Genomic DNA, 16,989 nt, shown 5'->3' with positions numbered 1-16,989 from the left:
CTATATGTGGAAAACCCAAAAGACTCCACTCCAAAACTGCTAGAACTTGTACAGGAATTCAGTAAAGTGTCAGGATATAAAATCAATGCACAGAAATCAGTTGCATTTCTCTACACCAACAACAAGACAGAAGAAAGAGAAATTAAGGAGTCCATCCCATTCACAATTGCACCCAAAACTATAAGATACCTAGGAATAAACCTAACCAAAGAGACTAAGAATCTATATTCAGAAAACTATAAAGTACTCCTGAAAGAAATTGAGGAAGACACAAAGAAATGGAAAAATGTTCCATGCTCCTGGATTGGAAGAATAAATATTGTGAAAATGTCTATGCTACCTAAAGCAATCTACACATTTAATGCGATTCCTATCAAAGTACCATCCATTTTTTTCAAAGAAATGGAACAAATAATCCTAAAATTTATATGGAACCAGAAAAGACCTCGAATAGCCAAAGGAATATTGAAAAAGAAAGCCAAAGTTGGTGGCATCACAATTCCGGACTTCAAGCTCTATTACAAAGCTGTCATCATCAAGACAGCATGGTACTGCACAAAAACAGACACATGGATCAATGGAACAGAATAGAGAGCCCAGAAATGGACCCTCAACTCTATGGTCAACTCATCTTCGACAAAGCAGGAAAGAATGTCCAGTGGAACAAAGACAGCCTCTTCAATAAATGGTGTTGGGAAAATTGGACAGCCACATGCAGAAAAATGAAATTGGATCATTTCCTTACACCACACACGAAAATAGACTCAAAATGGATGAAGGATCTCAATGTGAGAAAGGAATCCATCAAAATCCTTGAGGAGAACACAGGCAGCAACCTCTTCGACCTCAGCCACAGCAACATCTTCCTAGGAACATTACCAAAGGCAAGGGAAGCAAGGGCAAAAATGAACTATTGGGATTTTATCAAGATCAAAAGCTTTTGCACAGCAAAGGAAACAGTGAACAAAACCAAAAGACAACTGACAGAATGGGAGAAGATATTTGCAAATGACATATCAGATAAAGGGCTAGTGTCCGAAATCTACAAAGAACTTAGCAAACTCAACACCCAAAGAACAAATAATCCAGTCAAGAAATGGGCAGAGGACATGAACAGACATTTCTGCAAAGAAGACATCCAGATGGCCAACAGACACATGAAAAAGTGCTCCATATCACTCGGCATCAGGGAAATACAAATCAAAACCACAATGAGATATCACGTCACACCAGTCAGAATGGCTAAAATTAACAAGTCAGGAAATGACAGATGCTGGCGAGGATGCGGAGAAAGGGGAACCCTCCTACACTGTTGGTGGGCATGCAAGCTGGTGCAACCACTCTGGAAAACAGCATGGAGGTTCCTCAAAATGTTGAAAATAGAACTACCCTATGACCCAGCTATTGTACTGCTGGGTATTTACCCTAAAGATACAAACGTAGTGATCCGAAGGGGCACGTGCACCCGAATGTTTATAGCAGCAATGTCTACAATAGCCAAACTATGGAAAGAACCTAGATGTCCATCAACAGACGAATGGATAAAGAAGATGTGGTATATATACACAATGGAATACTATGCATCCATCAAAAGAAATGAAATCTTGCCATTTGTGACGATGTGGATGGAACTAGAGGGTATCATGCTTAGCGAAGTAAGTCAATCGGAGAAAGACAACTATCATATGATCTCCCTGATATGAGGGAGAGGAGATGCAACATGGGGGGTTAAGGGGGTAGGAGAAGAATAAATGTAACAAGATGGGATTGGGAGGGAGACAAACCATAAGTGACTCTTAATCTCACAAAACAAACTGAGGGTTGATGGGGGGAGGGGGGTTGGGAGAGGGGGATGGGGTTATGGATATTGGGGAGGGTATGTGCTATGGTGAGTGCTGTGAAGTGTGTAAACCTGGCGATTCGCAGACCTGTACCCCTGGGGATAAAAATATATGTTTATAAAAAATAAAATTAAAAAAAAAAAAAAAGACATCTTTCCACAGGTTTGAAAAAGAAATCTACCCATGCCGAGCAGGACACATGCAGAGAGCACCGCGGGTAGCGACAACTCAGTAAACTCTCCCGCGCCAGACAGAACGGGAAATCTTAGCAGCAGCCAGAGAAGGAAGGCGTATCATCTTCAGTGGAATGAAGGAAAGACAGATTTCCACGACTCTGGAAGCCAGAAGACAATGAAACGTCATCTTTAGAGACTCAAAAGAAAGTAACAACTAAGACAGAATTCTCACCTCGGGAAGTACCCCGCAAACCTGAAGGTTACATGAAAATCCGTTGAGACGGGAATCCTGAAATCCGTACGGCCACCGACGCACACGGACAAAATAATCAAGGGAATGAGGGTCAGCGGTCTCGAACGTGGCCTTCATGGCATGACGTGCTGTGACCCCTCCCCTGGAGTGCCAGCTGGACCCCCAGACTCTCTTCCAACAAGCAGATCATGGGAAAAGTGATAGGTCAGTCCTGAGGTTAGCTTACAAAAAGGGGTTGGCTTCTCTCTTGATGGAACTCTGTCTCCTGCTCTTGCCGTCTCTCAAGGCCTCTTCCTCTGTCTCTCTCAGCTCCCACTCCAAGGGAATTGAGCTGCCATGCTGGGGCGGGCGGGGAGGGGGGACTCTGCCAGGGGAGGGGCTAATGTCTGCAGCCACAGGAGCTGAGACCCGCCACGGCCACGAGGTGAACTTGGACATGATTCTTCCCAGTCAGACCTTGCCGGCAGGCCGAGAGAGAAGTCTGCTTTTCACCCTGTGCCCCATGGGACCTTATGAATTTTGAACAATGAACACACATTATCTGCTCTCCCAAAAATAAATATTGCAGAAGTTTAATGTCAATCATTAGTAACATTTTAAAATTAGCAAAAACCTAAAAGGCAAAGACAAGTAAGCGGATCTGACAAACGGCACACTCTTGCAGGTGGCACAATCCTGTGCGGCGTCAGAGCCTCACTGCCTGCCTCACGATGGGACAGTCCCAGACACCGGGACCTCTGCCCACAGGTCTCCCTCAAGGGTTTGCGAGTGTGAGCACAATGACAGGCCTTACCACCTTTTCCATACCACTACTTGTCCATCACGAATACGCCTTTTACCTTCATCTGCACCACAAGACCTCTGAGGACAGAGACTAGATCTTCCTAAGATCCAGGCCCCCGCAACGGCCACTGCCTGCCTGGGGAAGGAAGGGGAGAGGAGGAGAGGGGAAGCTGGTGGGCAGGGCAGTGGGAGATGGCAGGGGCTGTGGAGGCAGCGGGGTGGATGGGCGGTGGTCCCGTGACCCCTCAGCTCATTCCATCGAGAGCTAGAGTCTAGGTCAACGTTCCCTGAGTCTCGGTTGACCTTCGCCAAGCAATGGCGTCCCTCCTGAGCCCAGACCTGAGAGCCCGTGTGCTTCGGTTCTCAGTCTGCGAGATGTTGCCTCCACGCCAGCGGGGCTGAGCTTCCCCACACCGCAGCACAGCCAACCGGGAGCCAGCCCCTGAGGTCTGTAGACAAGAAGGCCGTCCCAGATCGCCCCCTCTGCGACCCTTCTGTGGACCAGTGCCCCCTGAATGAGCTCGGGGCACCCACTCAGAGAAGCTCAGCCCCAAGTGCCAAAAACGAGCCAAGGAGACGGTCATTGTCTGACCCACTGAACGTAGGGATGGTTCTTTACGGAGAAACCCATAACAGAGTGGGGGCGGGGGTCACAAGGAGGAGGAGGACAGCCTCTGAAACCTCTGAAACCACCACAGGAACATCCAACAGTGTGATCTGTGTGTGTGTTGTGTCCCAGGTCACTGAAAATGTGTGACACTTCTGGAACCCCGCGTACCTTGGAGAATCCAGAGATCTCCCCGCCCCAGCCTCTTCCCAGGAAAGTGCCCACAGGCACGGTTTCACTGTGACCTGCGGGGTGGGGACCCTGCCTCCCGAGGTAGGGCTGCCCCGTGCTCTCACTCCGAGGAGGGCCAGCCCCTGGAGCGTGTTGGGGTGGCCCTCCTGTGCCAGCTGGGACAGAGGTGCGTGACGCTCTGGGGACCCTTTCCATTCAGCGACGGACAGCTGGGGACAAGAGCTTTCAGGGAGGTATAAATATTTTGAGACGTTTTGTAAACAAGTTTCATGGAGTTTACATGAAACTTGTTTACAGTTGGAGGTGGCAGAGGAAACAAGCCCCTTCCTGGGCCAGCAGCTCTTCCCCTGACCTCGTCTCCCCTGCGAGGCCCCCGTGTCCCGTGGGAGACTCTCACCCACAGGGGCCAGTCAGGTCAGGTGTGGGCGGGAAGCTTCCCACGCCTCACCGGGGAAAGCGGCTGCCCTCGAGTCAGGATGCCCAGCAGGGGCAGGGTGAGCCAAGTGTCCGTACCCCTGCTCCTCGGAGCTACCCCACCTCGGCCCACAGGAACACCAGGGCTGGACCGAGGGGACAGTGTGGGCGCTGGTGTGGCGGTGGACAGAGCTCTCCCCGGGGAAGGCATGGGAAGGACGGCCTGAGCAGCCCGGGAGGGGGGAGCTGCCCGAGCCTACCTGCAGCTCCAGAGTCAGCAGATCAAGGAAAGCAAATCTGTGGCAGACACGGGGAGGGCTCCTCAGGCCCCCGAGGCATAAAGACCAGCATTCCCACCCTGCAGAGCCGTCTCAATAAGGCCACAGCCAGGAGGCCCTACTGATTTTCATGGGGGGACGGACCACGGCTTGAGCCCAGGCGGCACCTCCCAGCATCTCAGTCCCCTTGTGATTCTCGACAGAACCACAGGGCCCTGTGGAGGCTGCATTTCAGAGGCCCTGCCGGGACCCACTCGCAGACTCAAAGACAGAGGGCGAGTCCTCCCCCGGGGCCTGCCCCTCTGCCAGCGGGCTGTATGGTCCTGGGAAGGGATCTGCAGCTCTCGGGCCGATTTCCTCTACGGTTGAGGGCAATGGGGGGTTCCTGAGCCGCACAGGCAATGTCTAGCCTGTGACACGCTGGTCGGGAGGTGTGACGCTATTGTCATTACAGCTATCATTACCACCTAGGGGGCAACCAGGAGCTCAATATGGCGGGCGCCCTGGCTGACAGCCGCTATGGAAGGACCCGGCACAGAAGGCAGGCCATGTTCTAGCAAGGCCCCAGAGGGCCTCCGCAGGGCATCTTTTCCCTCACAGGCATTTCCAGTACCACATGGTGCCAACAGGGCTGCCTGCACCCAGCCTGGGCCTGCTGCATAGACATTTCCTGCTCCTAAGCTCCCCACCCCGCCCCCAGTGTCAAAGCTGGCTGCCTCCATGTCACCTGAGATGTGGGTCAGAGCAGTACTCCTGAGAGGGTAATGTACAGCCTTCAGAACCCAGAAGCCCTGCCAGGCCTGTTTTCTTCTTTGGGGCAGGAGATACAATATGAGGCAATCTGTCTTTTCATTTCAGGGGGCTGTCCCAGCATGCCCTTGACCACTGGACCCCTAAAAACTTCCCAAAGTCCAGACCTCTGGGTTTTTCCAGGGCTCATGAACTGCCTCTGGAGCATGTGTCTCGAGGCCTCCCTCCCGCACATGAGCCTCCTCTCCCTAGACCTGCTCTGTCGGCATGATGTCCTGTCCTGGGGCTGTCCAGGCACTCCAGCCTCCCAGACACATGAGGACAGAGGGTGGGGTAACGTGGCTGAGCCCAAACCACAGGTGTGTGTCATCACCCCTTCCACATGAACACAAGCTGTTCCTGCCTGTCTTCCTAATCGGGGTGGAGATTATTGGCCTTATTAATCTGCTATCACTGAATTCCAAGCCCAGCCCAGCCGGGGAGGTGGGGCTTGGTTAAGCCTCAGTGGTCTATAGACTCTCTTCAGGACCTGTCGGCCTCCGGCTTCATGAGGCCCACCACCCCCACATCCTCCAGGTCTCGACCTCCAGGGACCTGATACAGTCTGTGGTTTGCTCTCTGGGCAGTGGCAGGGGCAGTGTCCAAGTTCCCCCTGGATTTCCCCACTGCCGTGTCCTCAACCACACAGGCCGGATCCCAATCACTCCAATGGCCAGCGCTGAGAGTTACGATAACCCACTGGGGACCCACTGTGACTGACACTTTAGCTAAGAACTCGTTTAGGACCTGGCCGCACGAACCTCCCTCCAACAGGGAGGCCGTGATGACACTCCAGGTGTGAATCCCTTCGCACAAGGAAATGCTGTAGGTCTCCTTGGGGGAAGACAGTCCGTCCTCGGCCAGGTGTGGTGCTGACAAGTGCACACAGACACATGCTCGCACACCCTCCTGGTGCCCCCTGCCTCAGGGCACCCGCTGCACAGAGGAGAAACACTATGTTGGACGAGTGGAGAGACTGGTGCCACCTGGGGGGATGCTTGGGAGGCAGAGTGGGCAAGGGCAGTGGGCCAGACCAAGGGGGGCTCTGGGAGCCAGGAGCAGGTGGCGGGTCATTTGCTGGGGACAGGGCACAACTTGCAGGCCCCCTGGACATGAGAGCAGGGGTGTCCTGTGGTGCAGCCTGGGGTGGCCTATCCCTCCTCATAGGAGACGTTGCTCCCCTCTGCTTGAACATTGTGGGTCTCGGGCTGGGATCCCTGAAAACACAAAGATGCCTCCTTAGAACCCTTCCCTTGGCCTCCCTATAGCTTGGGCAGACCATGGGGGCTGGGTGCGTCAGACTCAGAGTGCAGAGGGAAGTGGTCGGGAAGATGGGAAGGCATGCGTGCTAAGGGGGCAGCCCCTGGGGCACACACAGGTACTGAGAAGCTCTGCAATGTCTCTCCCCTTGCAGGGGCGGGGGCTAAACCAGATTTGCCAAACTACTCCTTTTAAGCTGGGGCCACCCTCCCCACTGTCCCAGAGCCCAGGGACCTCTGCCCAGCACTGCCTGCACTCCACCTGCAGAAAGACCCTGGTCCTGGGGGTCTGCCACTTAGGGTTGGGGGGCAGGAGTCCCCACCACAGCTCTGTCCCTCTCACCCCCTCTCACCCTCTCCAAGGCTCTGCTCAGATAAAGACATCACAGTGGCCTCAGGGCCCAGCACCAGGCCCATCTGTGCAATTCCTGTGAGGAGTGGGCACCTTGGCCGTACCTCCAGACCCTCACTCCTGCCCATGGCACCTGGGGTCCCACTGTCCTGGTCCTCCTGCCCTTTCCCAGCCTGTCCCCAACTGACCTTGACCCTCTCAGGCCCAGGGGAGCAGGGAGCCCAGGGCCGGAAGCACATTCTGACGTGCAGGGTCGCAGAGTTGGCCTGGGCAAGGGTCAGGAGGACCCGCGGCTCCACCCAGGGTCGAGTCCCAGGGGCCTGAGCTCGCCAGTCCAGGCGCAGGGAGCGATTCCCAACATCCCAGGTCAGGTCTCCGTGGCAGTGGGGCAGGAGCAGCGGCCGGAATGCGGTGCAGGGAGACCCGAGAGGCAGGGAGCGCCAAGGGCTGCGAGGACCCGCGGCGGGACGCAGGGCTGACTTCGGCCGGAGAGGTGGCAGCGCCCCGCGTGCCGAGCCCCCTCGTCCCGCCCGGTCCAGTCCCCGGTCGTGTCCCCCTCCGACCCTCCACCATCCCTCCCGAGTTCCTCGTGTCCTGGCGTCCTCCCTCCCTCTCCCCGCACATCGCTTCCGTCCCTGCCTCCCCATCCACCGCCCCCGCTTCCCACTCGCCCACCCTCCGACCCTCCATTCCCACCCCTGCACCCCGCCCCTCCTCCCCACCCCTCCCACCCTCCATTCGCCCCACCCGCACCCCCCCGCCCCACCCTTCCGACCCTCCATCCCACCCCCCACCCCCGGCACCTCGCCCCTCCGCCCCACCCCAGCGCCTCACTTTCCGCCCCGGCCCCTCGCCCCCTCCCTGCCCCCGACGCGCCATCCGCGGGGCCGCAGCGCCTCCCGCTGGTCCCGGCTGTCGGGGCGCGGCCGGGGCGGGAGGCGGGCGCGGTATAAAGTGGGCGGCCCCCGCGGCCGACCCCTCCCTCCTGCCCGCTCGGAGCCCGCGTCGCGGCCGCCCGGACCCTGCGCTCCCCGAGACGTGCGCGACGAGGGCGCCCCGCGCGCTCCGGGGTCAGGTAAGCGCCGCCCGGAGCCTCCCGGAGCCGCTCGGAGCCGCGGCCCGCACGGCCCACATGTGACCCCGCGGGGGTCTCCTTCGGCCGGGCGGGTGGTCTTCCCTGTGGCCGCGAGCTCCCTGCGGGGGGCGGGCGCAAGGCGGGGACCCGCCGGCCTGGGGGCCCCGTGTCCGCTCCTGGCCCCTCTCAGAGCGCCCGAGTCCGCTCCCGAGGTGCCGCGTAGGGACCAGGGCCGCGGAGTTAACGGTCCGGCCGCCCCCTCCTTGGCCCCTTCTCGGGCAGGGCAGGGCAGGGGCGGGGCGGGGGGGTCCTCCCTGTTCCTGGGCTAGGTGCGAAGGCTCTGCCGCTCCGGCTGTCTTACGGGACAGCTGGGGAGCCCTCGCGGTCACCGCTACCGCCACCCCCGGTCACCAAGTGGCCTCGCGGACCTGGGAGGTCACGTTCAGAGGGCAGAGGAGCCCCAGTCACCGCACGGGATGACCAGCCCTTTTCACGTGGAACTGGGCACAGGGTCTCCAGTGGTGCTGGCCCCTCTCCCCGGGGCTCCTGAGGGGAGGCAGTGCCCCCTCCTCCCGGACAGAGGCCCCGCTGGAGTGAGGTCTCCAGGGCCGCCCAGGCACTCTTGAGGTGACAGAGGGTCTCTGACACCGTAGGGAGAGGATAGCTCACCCCCCACCTTACCCCCACCCGGGAATCAGCGGACACCCCACTGTCCCCCATTCCTCTGAGGCTGACAGTGGCCCACCGGGCATCACCCCCCAAAGTCTGGGGGGAGAGACGAAGCAGGGGGCCGTCTGGTGAGCATCTGGGTGAAGCAGGAGCCAGGCTGATGGGGCCTGTGGGGGCTCCCCAGCTAGGCCAGACCCCACACTCTCCAGGCCTCCCTACTCAGTCTAGCAGAAACCTGGGGGCCCAGCAACCTCAGAGCATGGCTTTGGGGTGGGAGCAGCTGGGTCACCCATGGAGAGGTCCCTGCTGATCCTAATAACAACAAGAAAGGCCTTTGGGGGTTATCCCAGGCTCATCTCACCACAGTCAAGAGGCAGGCCGGCATTTGGGGCTCTGAGGAGGGACGCTGTCTGCCCTCCTTGCTGTCCTCCTTCCTGGCACCATCCAGAGACGGGAGGGCAGGCCCAGGACGTGGGCCTGAGCCCCCAGCCTAGGTGACCCGCAGACTGTCGGGCCAGACTGGAGTGGGTGGGCACAAGGGGCCCAGAGGGTCCTTGCGGCAGGACTCAGGACTTGATGGGCCACTGAGCCCTTCTGGCCACCGTGAGGCTGCCACCCTCTGCGGAGGAAAGCTCCCTGGGAGGCCAGAGAAGCCCACGGCAGGGTGGGGGCCGCTGCTGGGGGTGTCTGCTGGGAAGCCACAGGGAAGGCAACGTGCAGAGTTGGGATTGGGCTGCAGGGCCCCCCCGTCTGGACAGAGCTCGGGCCCCTGCCGTGGGCAGTGCCTGTCACACGCAGGAGTGACTGCGTCGCTGGCCGGCGGGGGCAGCTCTGTATTTCCCGGGGAGCTGTGGGCGGCGGGGTGGCCTTCAGACAAGCTCCCTGGGGTGGGGGCAGGTCAGAGAAGGGGCAGAGCTGGGGCCTCGCGAAGGGTGTGGCCCAGCCCTGCCGCGGCACTTCCTCATCTCTGGAGCCGGGCCGGGTTACCCCACCAGCCCTTTCTACCTGCCAGGCCCGCTAAGGATCTCCAAAGGCACAGAGTGTGGGCAGGCCGTCTTTGCACCCACAAAATGCTTCATGACTCGGGAAAAACCCGAGTTCTTGTAATTATTTTTTTTAGGATTTTTTATTTATTTGACAGAGAGAGCACAAGCAGAGGGAGACGCAGGCTCCCCACTGAACAAGGAGCCCGATGCGGGACTCGATTCCAGGACTCTGGGATGGTGACCTGAGCCCAAGGCAGATGCTTAACCTACGAGCCACCGAGGCGCCCTTCTTGTGATTATTTTAGGAAAACCACCAATAGCTTGACTTTTCCGTGTTTCAGAGGATCAGCCCTTTCTCTGGCTTCTTGCATACATTTGTGCAAAGCCGATGGGGGGTGGGGGGAGGCCTGGGGGGGCACACCTACAAAGAAGCCAGGGTCCCGGGATGCCATGCCCGACCCAGGGCTGGCATTGGTGTGGCGTTGGGCCATATCATACAGCGACAGTCTCCACAGACTCCCAGCACGCCCTCTCCGCCGACCTGAGGCAGGTCAGCTCTCCCCGCCACACGGGGGGTCAGTCTCGTGGTGGCCCATTGCAGGGGCTGGAATAAGCATGGGGGGCAGGCGTCCAGCCGTGGGGGACCCCTGCTGCTAGAAGGGCAGAGTCTGGGTCCAGAGCTCCAGGAAGTGTCACGCGTTCATGCCTGGAGTCAGACGGTCCCCCGAAGAGTGAAGGGGGACCCTGGCACTCTCCACAGCGGGCACTGCGTAGTCTGGTGGTCGTTTCCTCTTTCTCGTGTGCCAGTGTCCTGGAGGAGGAATGGTTGGTCTGTTGGTCTGTCCACACGTCCTTGATTTTTGTGCATTCAGCATTTTTTGCTCACTGACCATTTGCCTGCTTATCATCTCCCCTGTGCTCCTAATGAGTGCTCAATTCTAGTAATCTGTAAGAACTTTACCCCCCAGTTCTTAAAAATGGTGGTAAAATACACGCAACATAAAATTTATTATCTTAACCATTTTTAAGTGTAGAGCTCAGTGGTGTTCATGTTGTTGAGCTGCTATTTTGTCCATCCGCCTTTGAAATTCTTTTCATCTTAAAAAACGGAAACTCTGTACCCATTAAGCACTAACTCCCTGTTCCCTCCTCCCCCAGCCCCTGGCAGCTTCCATCCTACTTTCTAGCTTTCTGATTTTTTAGAGAGTGTAAGCATCTCATACGGTTTCAATGTCATATGGTCTTTTTGTCACGGCTAATGTCACTGAGCCTCCCATCCCCAAGGTTCAGCCACGACGGGGCACATGTCAGAACGTGCGTCCCCTTCAAGGTGAACCATACACCAACGACCCAGTCATCCATCGGTGGATACTGGGACCCTTCCATGTTTTACTTGTTGTGAGTAATCACTAGAGTGAACAACGAAGATGGGTGTATAAATATCTCTTTGAGGTCTTGCTTTTAATTTGGGGGGTAAATAGCTAGAAGTGGAGTTGCTAGATCATATTGTAATTTTATTTTTGTTTTTTTGAGGAACCGCTGTACTGTTGTGCACAGAGCTCCTACCATGTTACATGCCCACCAACACTTCCAATATCTCCACATCCTCCAATTTGTTACTTCGTGTGTGTGTGTGTGTGTGTGTGTGTGTGTGTGTGTGTGAGTGAGAGAGAGAGAGAGAGAGAGAGAGAGTGAGTTAACCATCCTAATGAGTGTTAGGTGATATCCTTACAGTTTTGATTTGTTTTTCTCTAATAATTAGTCATGTTGAGCATCTTTTCATGCGTTCCGTGACCATTGGAATGTCTTCTGTAGAGGAAGGTCTATTCAAGTCCTTTGTCTATTTTTGAATCAAGTTTTTGTTGTTGAGTATTAGTTCTCAAAAATTCCAGACACTAATCACTGATCACATCTGTGATTTGCAAAGACTTTCTCCCATTCTATAGGGTTGTCTTTTGACTCTGTGGATAGTGTCTTTTCATACACAGAATGTTTTATTTTTCATAAAGTTCAGTTTGCCTAATTTTTCTCTAGTTCCTTGTGCTCTTGGTGTCCTATCCAAGAAATCATTGCTAACTGCAGTGTTGTGAGGTTTTGCCCTACACTTCTTCTGAAAGTTTTATAGATTTAGGTCTTACATTTAGATCATGGATCTACTTTGGTTTTTTGTTTGTTTTGTTTTGTTTGACTTTATTTTTTTTTAAATTTTTATTTATTTTTTTAATTTCTTTTCAGTGTTCCAGAGTTCATTGTGTATGCACCACACCCAGTGCTCCATGCAATCCGTGTCCTCCACAATACCCACCACCAGGCTCACCCAAGCCCACATCCCCCTCCTCTCCAAAACCCTCAGTTTGTTTCTCAGAGTCCACAGTCTCTCATGGTTTGTCTCCCCCTCCGATTTCCTCCCAACTGCCTTCTCCTCTTCATCTCCTAATGTCCTCCGTGTTATTCCTTATGCTTTACAAGTAAGTGAAACCACATGATAACTGACTCTCTATTTCACTAGCATAATCTCCTCCAGTCCCGACCATGTTGCTACAAAAGTTGGGTATTTATCCTTTCTGATGGAGGCATCATACTCCATAGTGTATATGGACCACATCTTCCTTATCCATTCGTCCGTTGAAGGGCATCTTGGTTCTTTCCAGTTTGGTGACTGTGGCCATTGCTGCTCTGAACATTGGAGTGCAGATGGCCCTTCTGTTCACTGCATCTGTATCTTTGGGATAAATACCCAGTAGTGCAATTGCAGGGTCATAGGGAAGCTCTATTTTTAATTTCTTAAGGAATCTCCACACTGTTTTCCAAAGTGGCTGCACCAACTTGCATTCCCACCAACAGTGGAAGAGGGTTCCCCTTTCTCCACATCCTCTCCAACGCACATTGTTCACGGTCTTGTTAATTTTGGCTATTCTAACTGGTGTAAGGTGGTATCTCAATGTGGTTTTGATTTGACTCTCCTGATGGCTAGTGATGATGCACATTTTTTCATGTGTCTGTTAGCCGTTTGTATGTCTTCATTGGAGAAGTGTCTGTTCATGTCTTCTGCCCATTTTTTGATGCGATTATCTGTTTTGTGTGTGTTGAGTTTGAGGAGTTCTTTATACATCTTGGATATTAGCCCTTTTGAATTAATTTTTGGGTATGGTGTGAGGGAGGGGTCCAACTTCATTCTTTTGCTTGTGGATACACCGTTTTCACCACACCATTTGTTCTAAAGACCGTCTTTCCCCCCACTGAATGATCACAACACATTTGTTGAAAAGTGCTTGAATGTATATGCAAGAGTTTATTTCTGGACTCTTTTCAACTCCCCTGCTATATATGTCTGTTTTTATGCTAGTACCACTTTTTTTCATGACTATTGCTTTGTATCAAATTTTGAAATCAGGAAGTGTGAGTCCTCCAGCTTTGGTCTTCTCTTTTAGGATTATTTATGCTATTCAGGGTCTCTTGAGATTTCTTATGAATTTTAGAGTGGCTTTTTCTATTTCTGCAGAAATCATCGTTGGGATTTTCATAGAAATTGAATTAAACCTGTAAATCACATTGGGTAGTACTGACATCCTGATCCTGTCTTCTAATTCATGAATGTGGACTATCTTTCCATTTGTTTATATCCTCTTTAATTCCTCTCAAAAAGATTTTCTAGTTTTCAGTGAATAAATCTTTTACCTCCTTGGTAAAGTTAATTCCTAAATGTTTTATTCTTTGGATGCTAATGTAAATGTAATTGTTTTGTGGTGTTCACTGTTAGTATATAGAAATGCAACAGATTTTTGTGTATTGAGTTTGTATTCTACTACAAACTGCTCTGTTTGTTTATTCCAACAGTTCCTTTTGTGTGATCTTTGGGGTTTTCTACATATAAAATCATATCATCTGTGAACAGGGATAATTTATTTCTTCCTTTCCACTTTGAGTGCATTTTATGTCTTTTTCTTGCCTAATTGTTCTGGGTAGGACTTCCAGTATTATGTTGAATAGAAAGGATGAAAGTAGGCATCTTGGCTTTGTTCCTGATCTTAGAGGAAAAGATTTCAGTGTCTCACCATTGAATATAATGTTTGCTGTGGAATTTTCATATATGACTTTTATTATATTGAGGTGGGTTCTTTCTATTACTACTTTTGGAGTGTTTTTATTATGAAAGGATGTTAAGTTTTATCAAAAGATTTTTTGAGCTCATGTTGATTATTTTACATTGATCAATTTTCATAAATTGAATCATCCTTGCATTCCAGGAATAAATGCCACTTGCTCGTGGTGTTTAATCTTTTTATTATCCTATTGCATTCTGTTTCCTAATATTTTGTTAAAGATGTTTGTGTCGGTGTTCAATAGGAATATTGGTCTGTAGTTTCTTTCCTTATAGTGTTTGTCTGACTTTGGCATTAGGGTAATGCTGACATCATAGAATGAGTGAGGGAATATGCCCTCCTCTTCAACTTGTTTTGAAAAGTTTGAGAAGTATTGATGTTAGTTCTTTAAATATTTGGTAGAATTCACCAGTGAAGCCATTAGATTTAGGGTTTGTTTTTGTTTTGTCAGGAGATTTTCCGTTACTTATTAAATCTCCTTACTTGGTAGAGATCTGTCCAGAATTTCTCTATTTTCATGGTTGGGAGGTTTTGCATTTCTAGGAATTTGTTTGTTTCACCTAAGTTACCCAGCTTGTTGGTATACGGTTGCTCGTAGTTCTCGCTTATAATCTTTTCTATTTCTGTGGAATTGGTAGTAATGTCCCCACATTAATTTCTGCTTTTGGTCATTTGAGTCTTCCGTCTTTTTTTCCTAGTTCATCTCACTAAAAGTTTGTCAATGTTGTTGATCTTTTTGAAAAACCAACTTTTGGTTTCTTTGATACTCTCTGTTGTTTTTGTCATATATTTCATGTAACACTGCTCTTATCTTTATTATTTCCTCCATTCTGCTAGCTCTGGGTTTCATTTGTTCTTCTTTTTCCAGTTCCTTAAGATGTACAATTAGGTTGTTGATTTGAGCTCTTTCTTGTTTTCTTTTTTAAGAGATTTTAAAGTTAATTTTAGAGAGAGAGAATGTGCACGCTGCACCTGTGTATGAGCAGGGGGAGGGGCGAGGGAAAGAATTTCAAGCAGGCACCCTGTGAGTGCAGAGCCCAACTCAGGGGTAAATTTCACAACCTTGAGATCATGACCTGAGTTGAAATCAAGAGATGGACTCCTAACCGACTGAACCACCCAGATACTCCTGAGCTCGCTCTTATTTTTGTATGAAAACATTTATAGTTGTAAATTTCCTCCTAAACATGACTTTGACTGTGTTCCATACATTCTGGTATGTTTTTATTATTTCATTTTTATTGGTCTCTGAGTATTTTATAATATCCCTTGTGATTTATTCTTTGATCTAGTGGTTCTTTAAAAGTGATTCTTTAACTTCTGCGATTTTGTGAATATTCCAGTTTTCCTTCTGTTTTGGACTTCTAACATCATCCCATTGTGATCAGAGAAGATGATTTCTATAATATTTTCTTCTTAAATCCATGGAGGTTGCCATTTTTGTTTTACCTTCTCCCATTATTGCAAACCTCTCCCTTTCTTCTCTAGCTGAATTGAATCCAGGAGATTTAAAGTGTGGCAGCCTCATGCTTGCTTTGGCAGCATATACTAAAGGATTGGCATCCTTTTTCCCTATTCATTTTTATCTTTTTTGGGGGGAGCTAGATATTGAAGACTAGGACATAATGCAACCTTATGTATAGGGGAAATCAGATGTGCACTGCACATATTCAGGGAAGATGTGTGCTCAGGAAACACCTGAGAACACCTTAGACTTAGACTTCAGGCTGATCCTCACCACAGAGAAAACTTACAACAATAAGATCAGTAAATAAACAAACAGCAAGCCTAGAGAAGAAGAATCTGATTTCAGACATACCACTATTAGATTCCATACTACTACTGGAGTCGCATTTCCAGTTTCCAACAAAAGAATCACAAAGCACAAAGAAACAGGTATTGTGTGTCCTGTGTAGTCCATCCAAAGCTATATATATATGTATATCAAGAAAACTATCCTGGAAAAAGACCTGATGGTGGACCTAGTGGCCACAGACCACTTTCTTAGATTCTTAACTTTACTCCTTAACTTTATGTCATTTTTGCTGTAGTGTAAACAGTATTTTCCCATTAAACTTCCTAATTGGTTGTTGCTAATAGAAGAAAATCTATAGCTTTTTGTATGTATTTTTCTTATAATTGTCCCACTGAACCCCCCCTTCCTGTAAACGTTGTATAGTCGAGTTCATTGGGTTTTCGAATTCCCTTCTTTAGGGAGGACGGTTTCCATCTCTTCCCTTTCCAAGATTTATACTCTGTTTCTCTGTACAGTCTTATTGCTTTGGCTTCCAACACAACTCTGAACCATAGAGTGAGAGCCGCACTCTTTGTCTCATTTATGTGTCTCTTTCTTGTGCTCTCGTGGACATTCTTTGAGTGCAGGAGTTTTTAACACGGCGTCAGGCCCACGGTAGACTCCCTGAGTTCAGGAAGCGTGTGATTTCAGTATATGGGTATGTGTGCGTTGGTATCAAGTGGAACGGTCCAGATTCTTGAAGGAAGACCCCCCTACTTTAGTTTTTGTGTAAAATATGATCTTGGTTGTGGATTGAAACGTATATGCTTTATAACACTAATTCAACTCCTCAATTTCTTATTTTCTTTTTTCTCAATCAGCAATGGTTGTTTCAGGTGCCATTAAAACAGTGACATGATTTTCTTTTTATGTTCATGTGCCAGACATTAATGTACTTTGTAGGGTTGTATCATCATTGTATTTCCAAGCTGACTTCATCCAGTTCTGGGGCAGTTGTCCTGGATATGCTATTGGATTGTATTTTCTAGCATCTGTTGGGATGTTGGCAACTGTATTCCAAAGTGGGAATTGCCCGCAGAGTTTCTTTTAGGGATTTCTTTTATCAAGTTTTGATCTCAGGTTTTTCCATGTTTAATGAATTGAAAAGCTTATCTTTTTATGTTTTGCAACAGGCTAAAAAGTAGAGAAATATTTGTCCTCAAAGGTGCAGAAGAACTCTCCCACATCCATGTGGGCGGAGCTCTGGGGTGTATTCCCTGCCTGTGTTTCCCATCCTTCCCAGGCAGAACCCAGCCAGTCCTCACCCCTTCTCAAGACTTTCCCAGAACTTTCCCAGTCTTTCCTGTTCATTAGCTGAGGGCTGCACTTGGTATGCTTTTAAAAACCTTCCTCACATAGTGTCATATTGTTTTACTCATTCCTAGATTTGTGTTACTATATTTGGGCTTCATCATTT

The 16,989-nt window shown here is 50.6% G+C and overlaps 1 protein-coding gene across 4 annotated transcripts in view; it reads left to right on the top strand.

Annotated features, from left to right (window-relative positions):
• Positions 1–7,860: 7,860 nt before the first annotated feature.
• COL6A2 (collagen type VI alpha 2 chain) overlaps positions 7,861–16,989 on the top strand; it is a 30,084-nt gene continuing 20,955 nt past the window's right edge. For 3 of the 4 annotated variants that reach the window (XM_047717911.1, XM_047717934.1, XM_047717929.1), the window contains exon 1: positions 7,861–8,019. The gene's annotated coding sequence lies outside the window, so the exon portion shown is untranslated. The remainder of the gene's footprint in view (positions 8,020–16,989) is intronic. The other variant, XM_047717919.1, reaches the window with a different exon arrangement.

The sequence above is a fragment of the Lutra lutra genome, chromosome 1, assembly GCF_902655055.1.
Source record: "Lutra lutra chromosome 1, mLutLut1.2, whole genome shotgun sequence".
Taxonomy (NCBI): Eukaryota; Metazoa; Chordata; class Mammalia; order Carnivora; family Mustelidae; genus Lutra; species Lutra lutra.
This window is presented reverse-complemented; position numbering and strand designations above follow the sequence as displayed.